This window comes from Phyllobates terribilis, unplaced genomic scaffold (genome assembly GCF_046119375.1).
Source record: "Phyllobates terribilis strain yellow unplaced genomic scaffold, ASM4611937v1 Scaffold_11__3_contigs__length_659146591, whole genome shotgun sequence".
In the NCBI taxonomy this organism is placed as follows: Eukaryota; Metazoa; Chordata; class Amphibia; order Anura; family Dendrobatidae; genus Phyllobates; species Phyllobates terribilis.
In genome coordinates, this window is record NW_027362771.1 from 575,463,268 (window position 1) to 575,481,706 (window position 18,439).

Below are 18,439 nucleotides of genomic sequence, written 5' to 3' on the forward strand. Positions count from 1 at the left end.
GTGTGACCCCAGAAAGAAACAGTTGCTATGAAAGTCTTTGGTGTCCATAGCAACCAATCACAGAGCAGTTTTCATTTTACCAGAGCTGTGTAAGAAATGAAATCCGGACCGTGATTGGTTGCTATGGGAAACAAAGACAACCACCGGTGCAAGCTCTGATCGCTGCTGTTCAATCCTCTGACAATGTCTGACAGCGGCATGTAAATGGTCGTGATTTGTTTGCACCCATCTCGACCCCCCAAATTCCCACCCACTCCTGCAATGTGATTGCATGGTGCCGATGGGTTACCATGACAGCCGGGGGTCTAGTGAAGGCCCCTGTCACCGCTATGTTTGTACATACAAGTACAGAAAACTTCACCTAATAAATACTATTCATTGTCCAAAAAAAACCAAAGTGCTTTACAAACATGTACTGTATTAGAAATCATGGCTGCTTTCTTCCAAAAACAGCGCCACTCCGGTTCACAGGTTGTGTGTGGTATTGCAACTGAGCTCCATTTACTAAAATAAAGCTGAGCAGTAATTCCAGACACGACCCGTCCATAACGGCGGAGCTCCGTCCAGAGGAAAGGTTTATCTAAGACCGGTTTCACAAATCTGCGGTCCACAGTCTGGGTGCGATCCATGATGTACGGAGCGGCTGCGGGTCTCTTATATCAGGCAATCGCAGGGTTAAACCCCGAAGGGACTGAAAAAAAATCAAAGACATTTAAAGAAAAAAATTAAAATTATATATATATTGAATAAATATATTTAAATAAATCGTATTTTCTCAGTTTAAGAAGAAAAAAATAGATATACATATCATATCTATATTTAAATACATATTATATATATATCATTTTATATACATATATTTAAATATATATTATAATATTTAAAGAAAAAATAAAAATTATGTGCATATATATATATAATCTTTAACATTTTTTAGATTTTTCAAAAAATGTTCATATCTAATATTTATAATATTTAAAGAAGAAATAAAAATATATTTATATATACATATATATCCAAAAAAGACAAAGGCAGCAGCACTCCATTGTTCAATATAGGGTGAACTTTTTCAAGCTGGAAAAAGTTTCACATTTTGAACGAAACGTTGCCCTGACGTGATGGGTCAATAAATCCCCCTATATTGGACTATGGAGCGCTGCCTTTGTCTTTGCTGGACGTCTTGAGGTTTGGTTTTGCCTGTAAGGCGTATTTAGCACCCAACTGTTTTTGTAATAACTTTGCTAGTGCTGCACCTGTATTTTTCTAATTATATATTCATATAAATAAATATAAATATATATATATATATCTATATATATACACACACATATGTACAGTATATATAGAATTTTTTCATGTATTGTTTTACATTTTCTGATATGTATATATATACACATGTACTATCAGTACTATTTTGGGGTCTATATGACTTTCTGATCTCTTATTATTCCATCATATTTTGGGAGGTGACCAAAAAAATCCCAGAGAATTTGCCATTTACACTTTCTTCTGTTTTGGTGTACGCCGTATATAATAAATAGTATTTTATATATGTACCAAGCGATACCAAATGTATTAATTTTTTATTTATTTTTGGAAAAGTGGGTGTTTGATCTTTATACACACAGATATATATATATATAATTCTTCCTGCATGGAACAAGTTCTCATTGGCATAGAAATATACCTGAAATGTTATAATTTCTAGAATATTGATCCTACAGCACATGGCCGATTCAGATCTATCTCAAGCACCTATTCAGTCTCCTGGGAGACTATCAAAAATTGCCATGCTGACTGTATTACGAGCCCTCATGGCGGGGTATTGGGAAAAGTTTTCAACTAGCAATAATCACGCCTCGGATAAACCTCATGGGCTATGATACTGCCACTGCGCAAAGCTGGAGGCCATCTGTGAGGAGCTGCGGCCTCCGGATCTGGGGCTCTGTCTACACTGAGGAGAGACAAAGTCATTAGGGGGCTGTGGGAGCAAAGGATTCTGGGAGTGGATATGCTAATAACACCCCTCTCCTAAGTCTGTAATGGCAGAAAGAAAAGCCCCGCAGGCTGGGGGAGGGGAGGGGGTTCATCCTCCATCTGATCATAGTGTCACCACCTCCTGCTATACAGACTGTCTGCTCCTGCGTCCTGGGGGAACCTTCACTTATGTATTACAGGATTGCATTACCAGGGACTTCCTGATGATGGCGCAAGAAGAGAAGCAATACTGTCATGCAGTGACCATATAATAACAAATAGTGACTTATAACCGCCAAACCATCAGCACATAATAACAGAAAATAGTGATTAAATACCGCCATACCATCACCACATTATAATACTAAATAGTGACTGAATACCGCCATATAGTGCCCTCTATACAGACTGTTCACAAGTTTCTATATTACATTACCAGTGATCGCCTGTTGTTGGCGCCAAAAGTGCAGCTAAGGAAAACAAGGTCACCACCCAAAACTAACTGGAATCAAGGATATCACAGTAACCGTGATATTTTCCTGAACAGTCGCCATCATTTGTCCTTCCCTAGGTCTCTTATATCCTTTAGAAATAGCGTTTATTGGTTTCATCTTTATTAAAAGCTTCCGCCTGAACAGGGACTTGAACCCTGGACCCTCAGATTCAAAGTCTGATGCTCTACCGACTGAGCTATCCAGGCTTCTGTACATGATCACTGACACAATGACTTTCTCCTGTATTGTCGGCCGTCTGCTCCTCCTTTCTGGTTACAGACTATCACCACTCACCACTATACGTTCTGTCCATTGGTTTCTACGTCCTGGAAGGGAACCGTCTCTTCTGTATTCCAGACCTGTCCAGCAATGCAGAGATGATCCCATAAGAGGCAACGATTGAATTGGAGGGAGGACGTCATCAGGGACTTGTAATGACTTGTGGATGGGACAGGATGATATAAGGGACTTATAATGAATTGGGGAGAATGCTATACAGAGGCTTATAATAAACAGGAGAGTGCGGGAGGACACCACAAGGGACTTATTATGAATTGGGAGTGGTGTAGGATGCCATAAGGGACTTAGAATAAATTGAGTTGTGGGAGGAAGATACTTAGAGGGTCTCATAATGAATTGGGGTTGGTGGAGGACGCTATAAAGGACATATTATGAACTAGGGGTGGAAGAGAACACTATACAGGGACTTATGATGAATTAGGAGGGGGGGGGGGTGGCAAATGCCATAAGGGACTTTTAATCAATTGGTGGCTGAGGGATGCTGTTATCAGACACTTATAGATAATAACTAATAGTGACTGTAATACCGCAATACCATGCCCACATAACAAGAAAAAAACAACAACATGACTACATGGAGAAATCTCCGGGGAAGCAGCTGACTAGATAGTAATCCTGTAATTGATCCCGCACGTTTCTTTGCTGATTCTCTCGTCCTCAGGGAAGTGAAATGTTACTTACAATTCTCAGCCCGACACATGTAACATACGGCTCCAATACAACTGTACATAAAATTACTCCAGTTAAACAGCAATAGCTCTTTTTCTACTATTAACCACCTATTCAGTCTCCTGGGAGACTGTCAAAAATTGCTATGCTGACTGTATTATGAGCCCTCATGGCAGGGTATTGGGAAAAGTTTTCAACTAGCAATAATCACGCCTCGGATAAACCTCATGGGCTATGATACTGCCACTGCGCAAAGCTGGAGGCCATCTGTGAGGAGCTGCGGCCTCCGGATCTGGGGCTCTGTCTACACTGAGGAGAGACAAAGTCATTAGGGGGCTGTGGGAGCAAAGGATTCTGGGAGTGGATATGCTAATAAACCCCTCCCTTAAGAAGAATTGGTAGCAGGGAGGATGGAGAACATTTTTCCAGCGATGTTGCTGTGTGGGGCCACATTTCGTTATTATTTGTGCCGAGCTGTAGGAGCTTTTAACGGTACCTTTTTAGGGTACGTATGATGTTACAGTCGCTTTTTATATGCAGGAACCAAAAATTCTATTTTATTATTTTTTTGTTACTGTTTCTTTACATTTTACACTATTTGGTGTAAAATAATTGCGTATTTCCATAGATCTAAGGTTTATGGGCCCAGAAAAATAGTAGTTTTATTTCTAGGTAGTGGAGGGAGATAATGCAACAGATGTCTTAGAGAGAAATTGTAAAATCCATAAAGATATCTCCAGACATGGGACATATCACCCTCACATTGAACATATGGGATTAATTATAACTGGGGAAGTGAGAAAGAGCTGAACATTGAAGTAGGGACTTCCTGCTGTGAGCAGGTAATTACATTAAGGCCACGTCCCCACTATCAGTATTTGGTCAGTATTCGGTCAGTATTTTTTCTCAGGAGTGGGAGACAAAACCAGGAGTGGGTGATAAATGCAGAATTTATGCACTTATTTCTATTATACCTTTTCTCTGATTGTTCCTCACCTGGTTTTGGCTCCTACTCCTGAGAAAAAATACTGACCAAATACTGACTAAATACTGATAGTGGGATCGTGGCCTTAGGGATCTGATGGGAACCAGCCAACAAACTTAGGATTCTTATGCTCAGAGGCAGAGAAGTATAGGGGCTTCCTCTGTTCATGGAATTATCTCAGACACTCAGGAGCCAGTGGTCAGTGATGAATATTGGGGTTGCATCAATCCGATATTTATGGGAGAAATATTTTCAGCGCTGTAGCGAAAGGACAACCATAATGCATTCACTCACATCATGGTAAGGCCATCCGAACCCCTCCAACTTAATATCATTCCGATGGATGATGCTATCTGTGCCATGTTTCATCTCTATAGAAAGGTAAAATCGTGATAGAAAACACAATAATATCTCCCACCTGGGACCTCCAGGGGCAAAGATATGCTGAAAGTTGGAAATCTCATAAACTTCTAAAAGACCTAGCACATCCCATGACAGGCCCCCATATAAGCTCACTGAGGGGAGACATGTGCGGGTAACCTTGATCTAATAAAAAGCAAAGTTTGGGTTTTTGGTATTTGTCAGTTCTGGAAGACACAGTACTCTGTGTTTCTGTCTATTGCTCTAAGGAATACTTTCTTCCACTAAGCTCTGATTCATTTCCATGATTAGGTTTAGTACTTTTCTCTTATTATCCCTTTTATTTTATGTAATTGAATATATACCATATTGTTTTGTTCCCCTTTTGTATCATCTTTGTATATTTTTATAAACACTGCCTACCTTTCTGGATTTATATATTTTATTAACTATATAAAATTTAATATCGCTGTTCCTCTTGCTCTGTAAACCGCAACCCTGAAGCCATACGCTATCTGTAAAGGGTGTCCAATCAGAGGTGGTGGCAGCGAGCAGTGGTTCCCTTTTATTATTGTGGAGCTGGCAGTGACCATACGGGGGGTATATATATATATGTATATATACATATACATATATTCCATGCGTTGGAATTGGAGGTGTATATACCGTACACTCACTGTGAGTTCCTCAATAACCGGCCTTGTAGTAGAAGCAGCTGTGGCCTCGTCCATCACTCGTCAGTCTATTGTGTAATTGTCCTGACCATAAGAGGCAGCTGAGTTGCATCCCCTGACATCTGGTGGCAGTGATCGAATCTGTATGGTCTCCCAGAGAAATAACAACATGTGTGGTGATAATCACAACTTGAGAATGGGATCGCTAGGAGCACACATATGGCGACAACACAGAATCATGAGCACAAATATGGCGGCATCAGACACAAGAGTACAAAGATGGAGGCCACACAGTATTATCAGGAGTACAAACATGGCGGCACCAGAGCCACCACAAGAGTACAAAGATGGCAGCTGCACAGTATTATCAGGAGTACAAAGATGGCGGCACCAGACACACCACAAGAGTACAAAGATGGCGGCAGCACAGTATTATCAGGAGTACAAACATTGCGGCACCAGAGCTACCACAAGAGTGCAAAGATGGAGGCACCAGAGCTACCACAAGAGTGCAAAGATGGCGGCCGCACAGTATTTTCAGGAGTACAAAGATGGCGGCACCAGACACACCACAAGAGTACAAAGATAGCGGCCGCACAGTATTATCAGGAGTACAAAGATGGCGGCACCAGACACACCCCAAGAGTACAAAGATAGCGGCCGCACAGTATTATCAGGAGTACAAAGATGGCGGCACCAGACACTCCACAAGAGTGCAAAGATGGCGGCCGCACAGTAATATCAGGAGTACAAACATGGCGGCACCAGACACACCACAAGAGTACAAAGATGGCGGCAGCACAGTATTATCAGGAGTACAAACATTGCGGCACCAGAGCTACCACAAGAGTGCAAAGATGGAGGCACCAGAGCTACCACAAGAGTGCAAAGATGGCGGCCGCACAGTATTTTCAGGAGTACAAAGATGGCGGCACCAGACACACCACAAGAGTACAAAGATAGCGGCCGCACAGTATTATCAGGAGTACAAAGATGGCGGCACCAGACACACCCCAAGAGTACAAAGATGGCGGCAGCACAGTATTATCAGGAGTACAAGGATGGCGGCATCAGAGCCACCACAAGAGTACAAAGATGGCGGCACCAGAGCTACCACAAGAGTGCAAAGATGGCGGCACCAGAGCTACCACAAGAGTGCAAAGATGGCGGCCGCACAGTATTATCAGGAGTACAAAGATGGCAGCACCAGAGCTACCACAAGAGTGCAAAGATGGCGGCCGCACAGTATTATCAGGAGTACAAAGATGGCGGCACCAGAGATACCACAAGAGTGCAAAGATGACGGCACCAGAGCTACCACAAGAGTACAAAGATGGCGGCCACACAGTATTATCAGGAGTACAAAGATGGCGGCCGCACAGTATTATCAGGAGTACAAAGATGGCAGCATCAGAGCCACCACAAGAGTACAAAGATGGCGGCCGCACAGTATTATCAGGAGTACAAAGATGGCGGCACCAGACACACCACAAGAGTACAAAGATAGCGGCCGCACAGTATTATCAGGAGTACAAAGATGGCGGCATCAGAGCCACCACAAGAGTACAAAGATGGCGGCACCAGAGCTACCACAAGAGTACAAAGATGGCGGCACCAGAGCTACCACAAGAGTGCAAAGATGGCGGCACCAGAGCTACCACAAGAGTACAAAGATGACGGCCGCACAGTATTATCAGGAGTACAAAGATGGCGGCACCAGACACACCACAAGAGTACAAAGATGGCAGCCGCACAGTATTATCAGGAGTACAAAGATGGCGGCCGCACAGTATTATAAGGAGTACAAAGACGGCAGCATCAGAGCTACCACAAGAGTACAAAGATAGCCACCACATTGCACAACTGAAAGCACTAACATGACAAACTCCAACCACAAAGCTCACAGATTGCTATTTGCACACCACCCATCCTTAGTCTGCTCTTTACCACCTATTCAGTCTCCTGGGAGACTATCAAAAATTGCCATGCTGACTGTATTACGAGCCCTCATGGCGGGGTATTGGGAAAAGTTTTCAACTAGCAATAATCACACCTCGGATACACCTCATGGGCTATGATACTGCCACTGCGCAAAGCTGGAGGCCATCTGTGAGGAGCTGCGGCCTCCGGATCTGGGGCTCTGTCTACACTGAGGAGAGACAAAGTCATTAGGGGGCTGTGGGAGCAAAGGATTCTGGGAGTGGATATGCTAATAACACCCCTCTCCTAAGTCTGTAATGGCAGAAAGAAAAGCTCCCCAGGCTGGGGGAGGGGAGGGGGTTTATGCACTGATATAATACCGTTATACCATGAGCGCAGAATAACACAAAGTAGTGACGAAATACCAACTTACCATGATCTCATAATAATGCCAGATAGTGAGAGAATACTATCTCTGGGCTCGGCCTCTCCGATCATTTACAGACACCCGCATCCTGTGTAATACCAGGTCCATCAGGTGGTCGAAAAGGGATGTTGTAATCTGTGGCCCTATAGAGGCCACAATGTAAGGAACTGTACAGGTGACCTAGTTGTGGCACCATCAGAGGAGATCACCGCTAGTCCTCCATGCTGAGCCTCCTCCCATAATATTAGGCCTGTTGTGCTGTATATTATATTATATCACCTATATATCATGGAGTCATTTCAACATTTTTTATTCAATTTTATTAAAAGTTTCTGCCTGAAAAGGTACTCGAACCCTGAACTAAAGATTTAGGACTATTTCAGGCTGGACCTAACTCGCTTCCATTAGCCTCTGAGCACTTCCGAAGAGTGAATGCAACCACGGTTTCCTATAAGAAGGTGCATAGACAGGTTTTTTTAAGCCCTTTTACAATGTAACCACTGCAGCCAATCACTAGCCACAGCAGTAACCAATGTGACTGGAGACTGACAGTAGTGATCACACTTCTGTACGGCCAAAATAGGATGTACAGAGATGGGCTGTTTCCTATTTATGGAGGCGAATATTAAGCAATTGCAGGTTTAAGTCCCCTAAGGGGACTGATAAAAATAAGATCATGCCCATCTGTGCGTCCAGAATAGGATGTACAGAGGCTGCCTGTATAGAGGTGAGTATTAAGCAATCGCAGGTCCAAGTCCCCAAAGGGGACTGATAAAAATAAAATCACTCCCCTTTTACAAATATGTAAAAAAATTAGCACATTGGGTATTGCTGGGTTTCTAAATATCTGAACTAATAAAATATTTTTATCCCAAATGCTACAAGCCGAAACCGAAGAAAAAAAAATCTAAATGGCAGAATTGCAGGGGAGGTTGGGGGAGGGGTCATGTCACCTCCCAAAATAAAGTGGAATTAAAACAGATACGAAAGTCATATGGACCCCAAAATGGTACAATATAGACTACACCTCGCCCCGAAAAAAACAAGACCTCGCACAACTCTAACAACCCAAAAAATAAAAGTTATGGCTCTCAGAATATGATGGCTGAAACAAGATATTTTTATTTAAAGCAGTTTGATTTTTTTTTTACAGTAAAACAACTATATAAAATGTGACATCACGATGATCGCACTGACAAGTAGAAGAAAGTTATCAGGTCATTTTTACAGCAACTTGAACGCCAAAAAATCAAAACTCAAATAACAATGGCGGAATCAAAACTTTTTCATTACTTGGAATTTTTCCCACTATTCAGTATATTTTATGGCAAAATGAATGCTATCATACAACACTAAATCTCGTCCCGCAAGAGATGAGCTCTCATACAGCAACGCGGATGGAGAAATAAAAATGTTGTGGCTTTTAGAAAACAGAGAGAAAAAAAAATAGATTGGCCACTTCTTTCATCGTCAGCCTGCAGACAAGTCAGATCTCCCACCTCCACAAAATAGGAAAGCACATCTATTATAACCACATGATTCAGTCTCAAAAATGCAACTACTAGTTTATAGCAATTTTTCGGAGTTACAAAAAACAGCGCCACCCCTGTGAACAGGTTGTTTGTGGTATTGCAGCTAGGCCCTATTCTCTTCAATAGAGCTGAGCAGTAATACCAGACTTAATCGGGTTTTTGCACCATCCAGAAATTTCTAGACAGTTCTTTATGGGTTTTCAATGTGTCCATAAACCATGTTCTCTGTTTGTGACTTTCGAAAAGTTGTTCAGAAAAAAAATAAAAATCAGGCTGGCGGCTCCGGACACAACTCTGGACTAGTGTGGAACAGACATTTTTTTCTAATCCTTGACAAAAACTGACCAATGTGACTTCTGACTAATTAACGAATCAGCCTCGGGTTATTTATACTTACCCGAAATCTGTATAAAGCCGGGTCTTCCCCAAGGTGATCCAAAAAGGGACGGTGTAATCTGTGGCCTATGGATGCCACAATATGGGAAACTGTGCAGGTGACCTTACATACATATCATGCAGTTGTTTGAAAAAAAATGTCATGAAATTTTATTAAATAACAATTCTGCCCAAACAGGGACTTGAACCCAGGACCCTCAGATTAAAAGTCTGATACTCTACTGACTGAGCTATCCACGCTCTGTGGAAAACATAGGAGTGGTAAGATTTCAGTGTGGAACTAACAACAACTAACACCTTGTATTATATAAATACATCATTTCTTGCACCTGGGAAGTATGAAGGGATCTATACTGATACCATATATTACATGCACGCTCACTGAAGCCCATAGGATGAATGCCTCCTTGGACCTGCCAGGGTCAGTCACAGAGGTTATGTTCCCTCTGTAAGTGACCTAAGGCTGCACACCATAACTACTGATGTGCACAGCTCCCGCCTGCTTTGTGTGCCCCCTATGACTGATCCTGAGTAGCAGGAAACATCCGATGTTCAAGGGGTCACCTATGCAGTCACACAGTAATACCATTTGGAGCCACAAGGCCGAGCGCCATCTCTGCACAGTTCCCCGTCACTTCCGCTCGGACCATACACATAACATGAGAGCAACAAGAGCCTGTATTATGTGCAAAAAGAGTCTGTACTATGTGCAACAAGAGTCTGTACTATGTGCAACAAGACCAACATAATGGAACGCCAACATGGCAGCAACATAAAGAAAATGAATAATATTTAGTCTGTCTCTTATAAGAAGGTGTGTAGACAGTTTTGCTTAACCATTTTACAATGTAACCGCTGCAGCCAATCACTAGCCATAGCAGTGACCAATGTGATCATAGACTGGCTGCAGTGATCCCACATCTGTACGGCCTAATAGGATGTACAGTGACTGGCTGTTTATGAAGTATGGAGGCGAGTATTTTTTCAACTTTTTAAAGGGTTTTTCTATTATTACGTTTTCTATCTCCGTAGGCTCGCCCAGTGAAAATAATAATAAACTGTGTTTTCCTCACCCCCCGATACTTCCGAGCTGCCTGTCTGTCATTGCTTCCCGTCCTGTCAAGAGGCTGCAGCAGTGATGCCACAACTTGTGACCACTACAGCCAATCACTGAGGTCGGCATCAGTCTGGTGATTGGCTGCAGTGGTCACGTTCTGTAGTTGTGATGTCTCGCCAGCAACTTGTCAACAAAGACCAGAGGAAGCGACAGGAAGGCAGCGCTGGATATTAGGAAGTCTGGTGACATAGAGACGTTTATCCTCGGAAACACTTTGAAGATTTCTGTCCTGGACAACCCCTTTAAGGTGATTAGACCGGATCATAGTCAGCTGAAAGGCTCCATGTACATCGAAAGAGACCACGCCTCTCTCCCTGTGGGGTCTGTCCTCTAACTTAGGTTGGGTCTGTGATTCCCCTTCTCCCATCACTTGCGGTTTTGTTTTTTTATCACACACTTTTAGTGTTTTTCTTAATTTATTTATTTTTTCTGTAGAAAAGTCTGTGTGACCCCAGAAAGAAACAGTTGCTATGAAAGTCTTTGGTGTCCATAGCAACCAATCACAGAGCAGCTTTCATTTTACCAGAGCTGTGTAAGAAATGAAATCCGGACCGTGATTGGTTGCTATGGGAAACAAAGACAACCACCGGTGCAAGCTCTGATCGCTGCTGTTCAACCCTCTGACAATGTGTGACAGCGGCATGTAAATGGTCGTGATTTGTCTGCACCCATCTCGACCCCCCAAATTCCCACCCACTCCTGCAATGTGATTGCATGGTGCCGATGGGTTACCATGACAGCCGGGGGTCTAGTGAAGGCCCCTGTCACCGCTATGTTTGTACATACAAGTACAGAAAACTTCACCTAATAAATACTATTCATTGTCCAAAAAAAACCAAAGTGCTTTACAAACATGTACTGTATTAGAAATCATGGCTGCTTTCTTCCAAAAACAGCACCGCTCCGGTTCACAGGTTGTGTGTGGTATTGCAACTGAGCTCCATTTACTAAAATAAAGCTGAGCAGTAATTCCAGACACGACCCGTCCATAACGGCGGAGCTCCGTCCAGAGGAAAGGTTTATCTAAGACCGGTTTCACAAATCTGCGGTCCACAGTCTGGGTGCGATCCATGATGTACGGAGCGGCTGCGGGTCTCTTATATCAGGCAATCGCAGGGTTAAACCCCGAAGGGACTGAAAAAAAATCAAATACATTTAAAGAAAAAAATTAAAATTATATACCGTATATTCCGGCATATAAGACGACCCCCCCTACTTTCCTGTTAAAATATAGAGTTTAGGATATATTCACCGTATAGGACTACCCCTTTTCCAACGCATACCAAACACCGGTAAAAATGAAAAAAAAAACAGATTTGAATTTAACATGGTCCTTTTTTAATTTAAATTCTTATGACATGCAGGTATATAGCAGGAAAACTGTCACTCATAAACATAAGGCATACAACAACAACATTACTATCATCCATTTTCATCAGCGGCATACACCGGTACCCGACAATTTACAACAGAAAGAATAGAGCTTCACACATAGATTAGATAGATAGAAATATGTCAGTCACATATATATGAAGTACAGTGACAGTGTTGCTTACTGTACTTGTCATTTAGTGTAAAGGATTTATTTAAAAAAATATTAGTGTTTTCGTGCACCGTCTCTTTAAAAAAGCCGGCCGGCAATTCAGCATCTGTACCCGACAATTTAGAATAGAAGGAATAGAGAATCATACATAGATTAGATAGATAGAAACATGTCAGTCACATATATATGAAGTACAGTGACAGTGTTGATTACTGTACTTGTCATTTAGTGTTAAAATAAAGGATTTATTTTAAAAAAAATTGGCGTGGGGTTCCCCTTAATTTTAGTCTCTAGCGGAGGTTAAGCAGATGGCTGGGGCAGATGTTTGAAGCCTGGGAAGAGGGTAATACCCACGGAGCTTCCCAGTCTACTAATATCAGCCCCCAGATGAATACCTAGCCTTTACTAGCTATTAAAATGGGGGACCCCCCCAAAAAAATGACGTGGGGTCCCCCCTATTTTAATAGCTAGCAAAGGCTAGGCAGACAGCTGGGGGCTGATATTAATAGCCCAGGAAGGGTGCCATGAATATTGGCCCCCTCCCAGGCTAGAAACACCAGCCGTCAGCCGCCCCAGAAATGGCGCATCCATAGGATGCGCCAATTCTGGCACTTAGCCTCACTCTTCCCACTGCCCTGTAGCGGTGGCGGGGGGTAATAGGGCTGGGGTTCATGTCAGCGCCAGCTGCCATGAAGCCCAGGTTAGTAATGATGGGCGTCTATAAGACACCCCCATTGCTAACCTACAAAGTGTTAAAAAGAAAAAACACACACTACACCAAGAAAAAAATAATTTATTTGAAATAAACCACACCATTTTATTTAATTCTTAGTTTACTAAAAAAAAAATAGTTACCTGTCCACGTTCCTGCGCTGATCTCCCATGCACAGCTGTCACATCTGGAGATGGTGACAGCTGTGCATGGCTGCTGTAAGCTCACGCTGCCGGGAACACGTCCGCTCCCGGCAGCGGGAGCCACTGACTGAGGTCACCGGAGTGCATTCAGTCAGCGCAGCTCCGGAGACCTCCTTTACGGCACTGCTGTACCGTGGGAATTTCTCACGATACAGCAGGGCCGTAAAGCAGCTAACTGGAGCAGCGCTGCCTGAACTCCGGCGAACCCGCTTATGCAATGACGGGGCTGCTTTACGGCCCCGTCATTCTAGCGGCGGCGGTTCAGAGCGGTCACATTCTATGTGGCTGCTCTAAACTGGAGATCATCGTGGGACACTCGTGAACTACTACGGAGGGGTAAGGATAAGGTTGTGGTTTATTATTTTATATTTTATTACAGGAGATCGATGGCTTCGGGGAATTAGGTGTCTAGGTGAGTATAGGTGTAGTTTTTTATTTTTTACTTTATTTTAGGTGGCGATCGGCGGGGACAGGTAATGTATGAACTAATTTATTGTAGGTAACCACTGGCCACCAATGACATGTATTTAACATTTATTGGGGACACAGTAGGGCAATTTATATAGCAGGATCAGGCTGATGGGAACTACTGCTCCCATCGAGCTGATCCTGCTGGCAGGAATGGACGGGGGACAGACATAGGCCGATGGGAGTAGTAGTGTCACATCGGCCTATGTCTGCCTGCACGCACACACCCGCACACATCGCACAGACACCGCGCACACCCGCAGACATCGCACAGACACCGCACACATCGCACAGACACCGCACACACCCCCAGACATTGCACAGACACCGCGCACACCCGCACACACTCGCAGACATCTCACAGACACCGCACACACCCGCAGACATCGCACAGACACCCCACACACACTCGCAGACACACGCACAGACACCCGCACACACCAATCATGACGGGTCTGGGAGGTGAGGCTGACCTGTGAGACCGTGGGAAAGTTCATGTGAGTTCATGCAATGCAGTGAAGCATGAACTCACATGAACCCTCTGAGGGCACCGCGGCGACTTCAAATGAACAGCTGATCGGCATCACCTGATACCTCAGCTGTTCATTTGAAATAACCGGCGGGAAAGCGCAGCACAGAACGGGAAAGCCGGCGGTGAAGTCTTTTCACTGCCGGCTTCCCCGCCCGGGTCCTTCGCTCCCCGCTCCTTGGTGCTGCGCTCCCCGCCCGGTTCTAACTTACGATCGGGATGGGAGGTGGCGAGGGGAGCGGAGGATCGGGATGGGAGGCTGCGGGGAAGCAGTATGGGGCTGTGTGATTGTTTAAAACTTCCCAGCTCCGGACACAGCGCAGCGCTTCTGTGACAAGTGAAAGCTGTCGGCACAGAAGCCCTGCGCTGTGTCCGGAGCTGGGAAGACACTGCGATGTGTCAGAAAAGTTCGCTAGGTTCTGTCTGTCTCCGCTGCTGGGAATACGCTGCGCTGTGTCAGTTTCAGCACAGAAGCGCTGACTGTCTGGACCTACCGCCGCCGTATTTTAACTCCCTCCACCTTATATTAACTCCCACATGGCAGAGATACGGCCACGGCAGCTTATTAACACCCCCAGAGTATCCCCGCATGTCAATTTCTGAAAGTTCAAAAACGTTACCGGCGTATAAGACGACCCCAGACTAGACAGAAGATTTTTCAGTCTTCAAAAGTCGTCTTATACGCCGGAATATACGGTATATATTGAATAAATATATTTAAATAAATCGTATTTTCTCAGTTTAAGAAGAAAAAAATAGATATACATATCATATCTATATTTAAATACATATTATATATATATCATTTTATATACATATATTTAAATATATATTATAATATTTAAAGAAAAAATAAAAATTATGTGCATATATATATATATATATATATATAATCTTTAACATTTTTTAGATTTTTCAAAAAATGTTCATATCTAATATTTATAATATTTAAAGAAGAAATAAAAATATATTTATATATACATATATATCCAAAAAAGACAAAGGCAGCAGCACTCCATTGTTCAATATAGGGCAAACTTTTTCAAGCTGGAAAAAGTTTCACATTTTGAACGAAACGTTGCCCTGACGTGATGGGTCAATAAATCCCCCTATATTGGACTATGGAGCGCTGCCTTTGTCTTTGCTGGACGTCTTGAGGTTTGGTTTTGCCTGTAAGGCGTATTTAGCACCCAACTGTTTTTGTAATAACTTTGCTAGTGCTGCACCTGTATTTTTCTAATTATATATTCATATAAATAAATATAAATATATATATATATATATATATATATATACACACACATATGTACAGTATATATAGAATTTTTTCATGTATTGTTTTACATTTTCTGATATGTATATATATATACACATATACTATCAGTACTATTTTGGGGTCTATATGACTTTTTTTATCTCTTATTATTCCATCATATTTTGGGAGGTGACCAAAAAAATCCCAGAGAATTTGCCATTTACACTTTCTTCTGTTTTGGTGCACGCCGTATATAATAAATAGTATTTTATATATGTACCAAGCGATAACAAATGTGTTAATTTTTTATTTATTTTTGGAAAAGTGGGTGTTTGATCTTTATACACACAGATATATATACAGTGCTGGCCAAAAGTATTGGCACCCCTGCAATTCTGTCAGATAGTACTCAGTTTCTTCCTGAAAATGATTGCAATCACAAATTCTTTGGTATTATTCTCTTCATTTAATTTGTCTTCAATGAAAAAAACACAAAAAGAATTGTCCTAAAGCCAAATTGGATATAATTTCACACCAAACCTAAAAAAGGGGGTGGGCAAAAGTATTGGCACCCTTTGAAAAATCATGTAATGCTTCTCTAATTCGTGTAATTAACAGCACCTGTAACTTACCTGTGGCACCTAACAGGTGTTGGCAATAACTAAATCACACTTGCAGCCAGTTAACATGGATTAAAGTAGACTCAACCTCTGTCCTGTGTCCTTCTGTGTACCACATTGAGCATGGAGAAAAGAAAGAAGACCAAAGAACTGTCTGAGGACTTGAGAAACCAAATTGTGAGGAAGCATGAGCAATCTCAAGGCTACAAGTCCATCTCCAAAGACCTGAATGTTCCTGTGTCTTCCGTGCGCAGTGTCATCAAGAAGTTTAAAGCCCATGGCACTGTGGCTAACCTCCCTAGATGTGGACGGAAAAGAAAAATTGACGAGAGATTTCAACGCAAGATTGTGCGGATGGTGGATAAAGAATCTCGACTAACATCCAAACAAGTTCAAGCTGCCCTGCAGTCCGAGGGTACGACAGTGTCAACCCGTACTATCCGTCGACATCTGAATGCCAATTCTGGCACTTAGCCTCACTCTTCCCACTGCCCTGTAGCGGTGGCAGGGGGTAATAGGGCTGGGGTTCATGTCAGCGCCAGCTGCCATGAAGCCCAGGTTAGTAATTATGGGCGTCTATAAGACACCCCCATTGCTAACCTACAAAGTGTTAAAAAGAAAAAACACACACTACACCAAGAAAAAAATAATTTATTTGAAATAAACCACACCATTTTATTTAATTCTTAGTTTACTAAAAAAAAAATAGTTACCTGTCCACGTTCCTGCGCTGATCTCCCATGCACAGCTGTCACATCTGGAGATGGTGACAGCTGTGCATGGCTGCTGTAAGCTCACACTGCCGGGAACACGTCCGCTCCCGGCAGCGGGAGCCACTGACTGAGGTCACCGGAGTGCATTCAGATGGGAGTAGTAGTGTCACATCGGCCTATGTCTGCCTGCACGCACACACCCGCACACATCGCACAGACACCGCGCACACCCGCAGACATCGCACAGACACCGCACACATCGCACAGACACCGCACACACCCCCAGACATCGTACAGACACCGCGCATACCCGCACACACTCGCAGACATCGCACAGACACCGCGCACACCCGCACACACTCGCAGACATCTCACAGACACCGCACACACCCGCAGACATCGCACAGACACCCCACACACACTCGCAAACACACGCACAGACACCCGCACACACCAATCATGACGGGTCTGGGAGGTGAGGCTGACCTGTGAGACCGTGGGAAAGTTCATGTGAGTTCATGCAATGCAGTGAAGCATGAACTCACATGAACCCTCTGAGGGCACCGCGGCGACTTCAAATGAACAGCTGATCGGCATCACCTGATACCTCAGCTGTTCATTTGAAATAACCGGCGGGAAAGCGCAGCACAGAACGGGAAAGCCGGCGGTGAAGTCTTTTCACTGCCGGCTTCCCCGCCCGGGTCCTTCGCTCCCCGCTCCTTGGTGCTGCGCTCCCCGCCCGGTCCTAACTTACGATCGGGATGGGAGGTGGCGAGGGGAGCGGAGGATCGGGGTGGGAGGCTGCGGGGAAGCAGTATGGGGCTGTGTGATTGCTTAAAACTTCCCAGCTCCGGACACAGCGCAGCGCTTCTGTGACAAGTGAAAGCTGTCGGCACAGAAGCCCTGCGCTGTGTCCGGAGCTGGGAAGACACTGCGATGTGTCAGAAAAGTTCGCTAGGTTCTGTCTGTCTCCGCTGCTGGGAATACGCTGCGCTGTGTCAGTTTCAGCACAGAAGCGCTGACTGTCTGGACCTACCGCCGCCGTATTTTAACTCCCTCCACCTTATATTAACTCCCACATGGCAGAGATACGGCCACGGCAGCTTATTAACACCCCCAGAGTATCCCCGCATGTCAATTTCTGAAAGTTCAAAAACATTACCGGCGTATAAGACGACCCCAGACTAGACAGAAGATTTTTCAGTCTTCAAAAGTCGTCTTATACGCCGGAATATACGGTATATATTGAATAAATATATTTAAATAAATCGTATTTTCTCAGTTTAAGAAGAAAAAAATAGATATACATATCATATCTATATTTAAATACATATTATATATATATCATTTTATATACATATATTTAAATATATATTATAATATTTAAAGAAAAAATAAAAATTATGTGCATATATATATATATATATATATATATATATATAATCTTTAACATTTTTTAGATTTTTCAAAAAATGTTCATATCTAATATTTATAATATTTAAAGAAGAAATAAAAATATATTTATATATACATATATATCCAAAA

At 43.1% G+C, this 18,439-nt stretch overlaps 4 non-coding genes across 4 annotated transcripts; all 4 read right to left on the bottom strand.

Annotated features, from left to right (window-relative positions):
* Nucleotides 1-1,763: 1,763 nt before the first annotated feature.
* LOC141168069 (U4 spliceosomal RNA) lies at nt 1,764-1,903 on the bottom strand. The gene has a single exon (XR_012251822.1). It is a non-coding gene; the product is annotated as a U4 spliceosomal RNA (small nuclear RNA).
* Nucleotides 1,904-2,604: 701 nt separating this feature from the next.
* On the bottom strand, nt 2,605-2,677 carry TRNAQ-UUG (transfer RNA glutamine (anticodon UUG)). Its single transcript has one exon. It is a non-coding gene; the product is annotated as a tRNA-Gln (tRNA).
* An 881-nt stretch (nt 2,678-3,558) lies between these two features.
* LOC141168342 (U4 spliceosomal RNA) lies at nt 3,559-3,698 on the bottom strand. Its single transcript, XR_012252081.1, has one exon. It is a non-coding gene; the product is annotated as a U4 spliceosomal RNA (small nuclear RNA).
* Nucleotides 3,699-7,417: 3,719 nt separating this feature from the next.
* On the bottom strand, nt 7,418-7,557 carry LOC141168234 (U4 spliceosomal RNA). Its single transcript, XR_012251978.1, has one exon. It is a non-coding gene; the product is annotated as a U4 spliceosomal RNA (small nuclear RNA).
* Between the last annotated feature and the right edge of the window lie 10,882 nt (nt 7,558-18,439).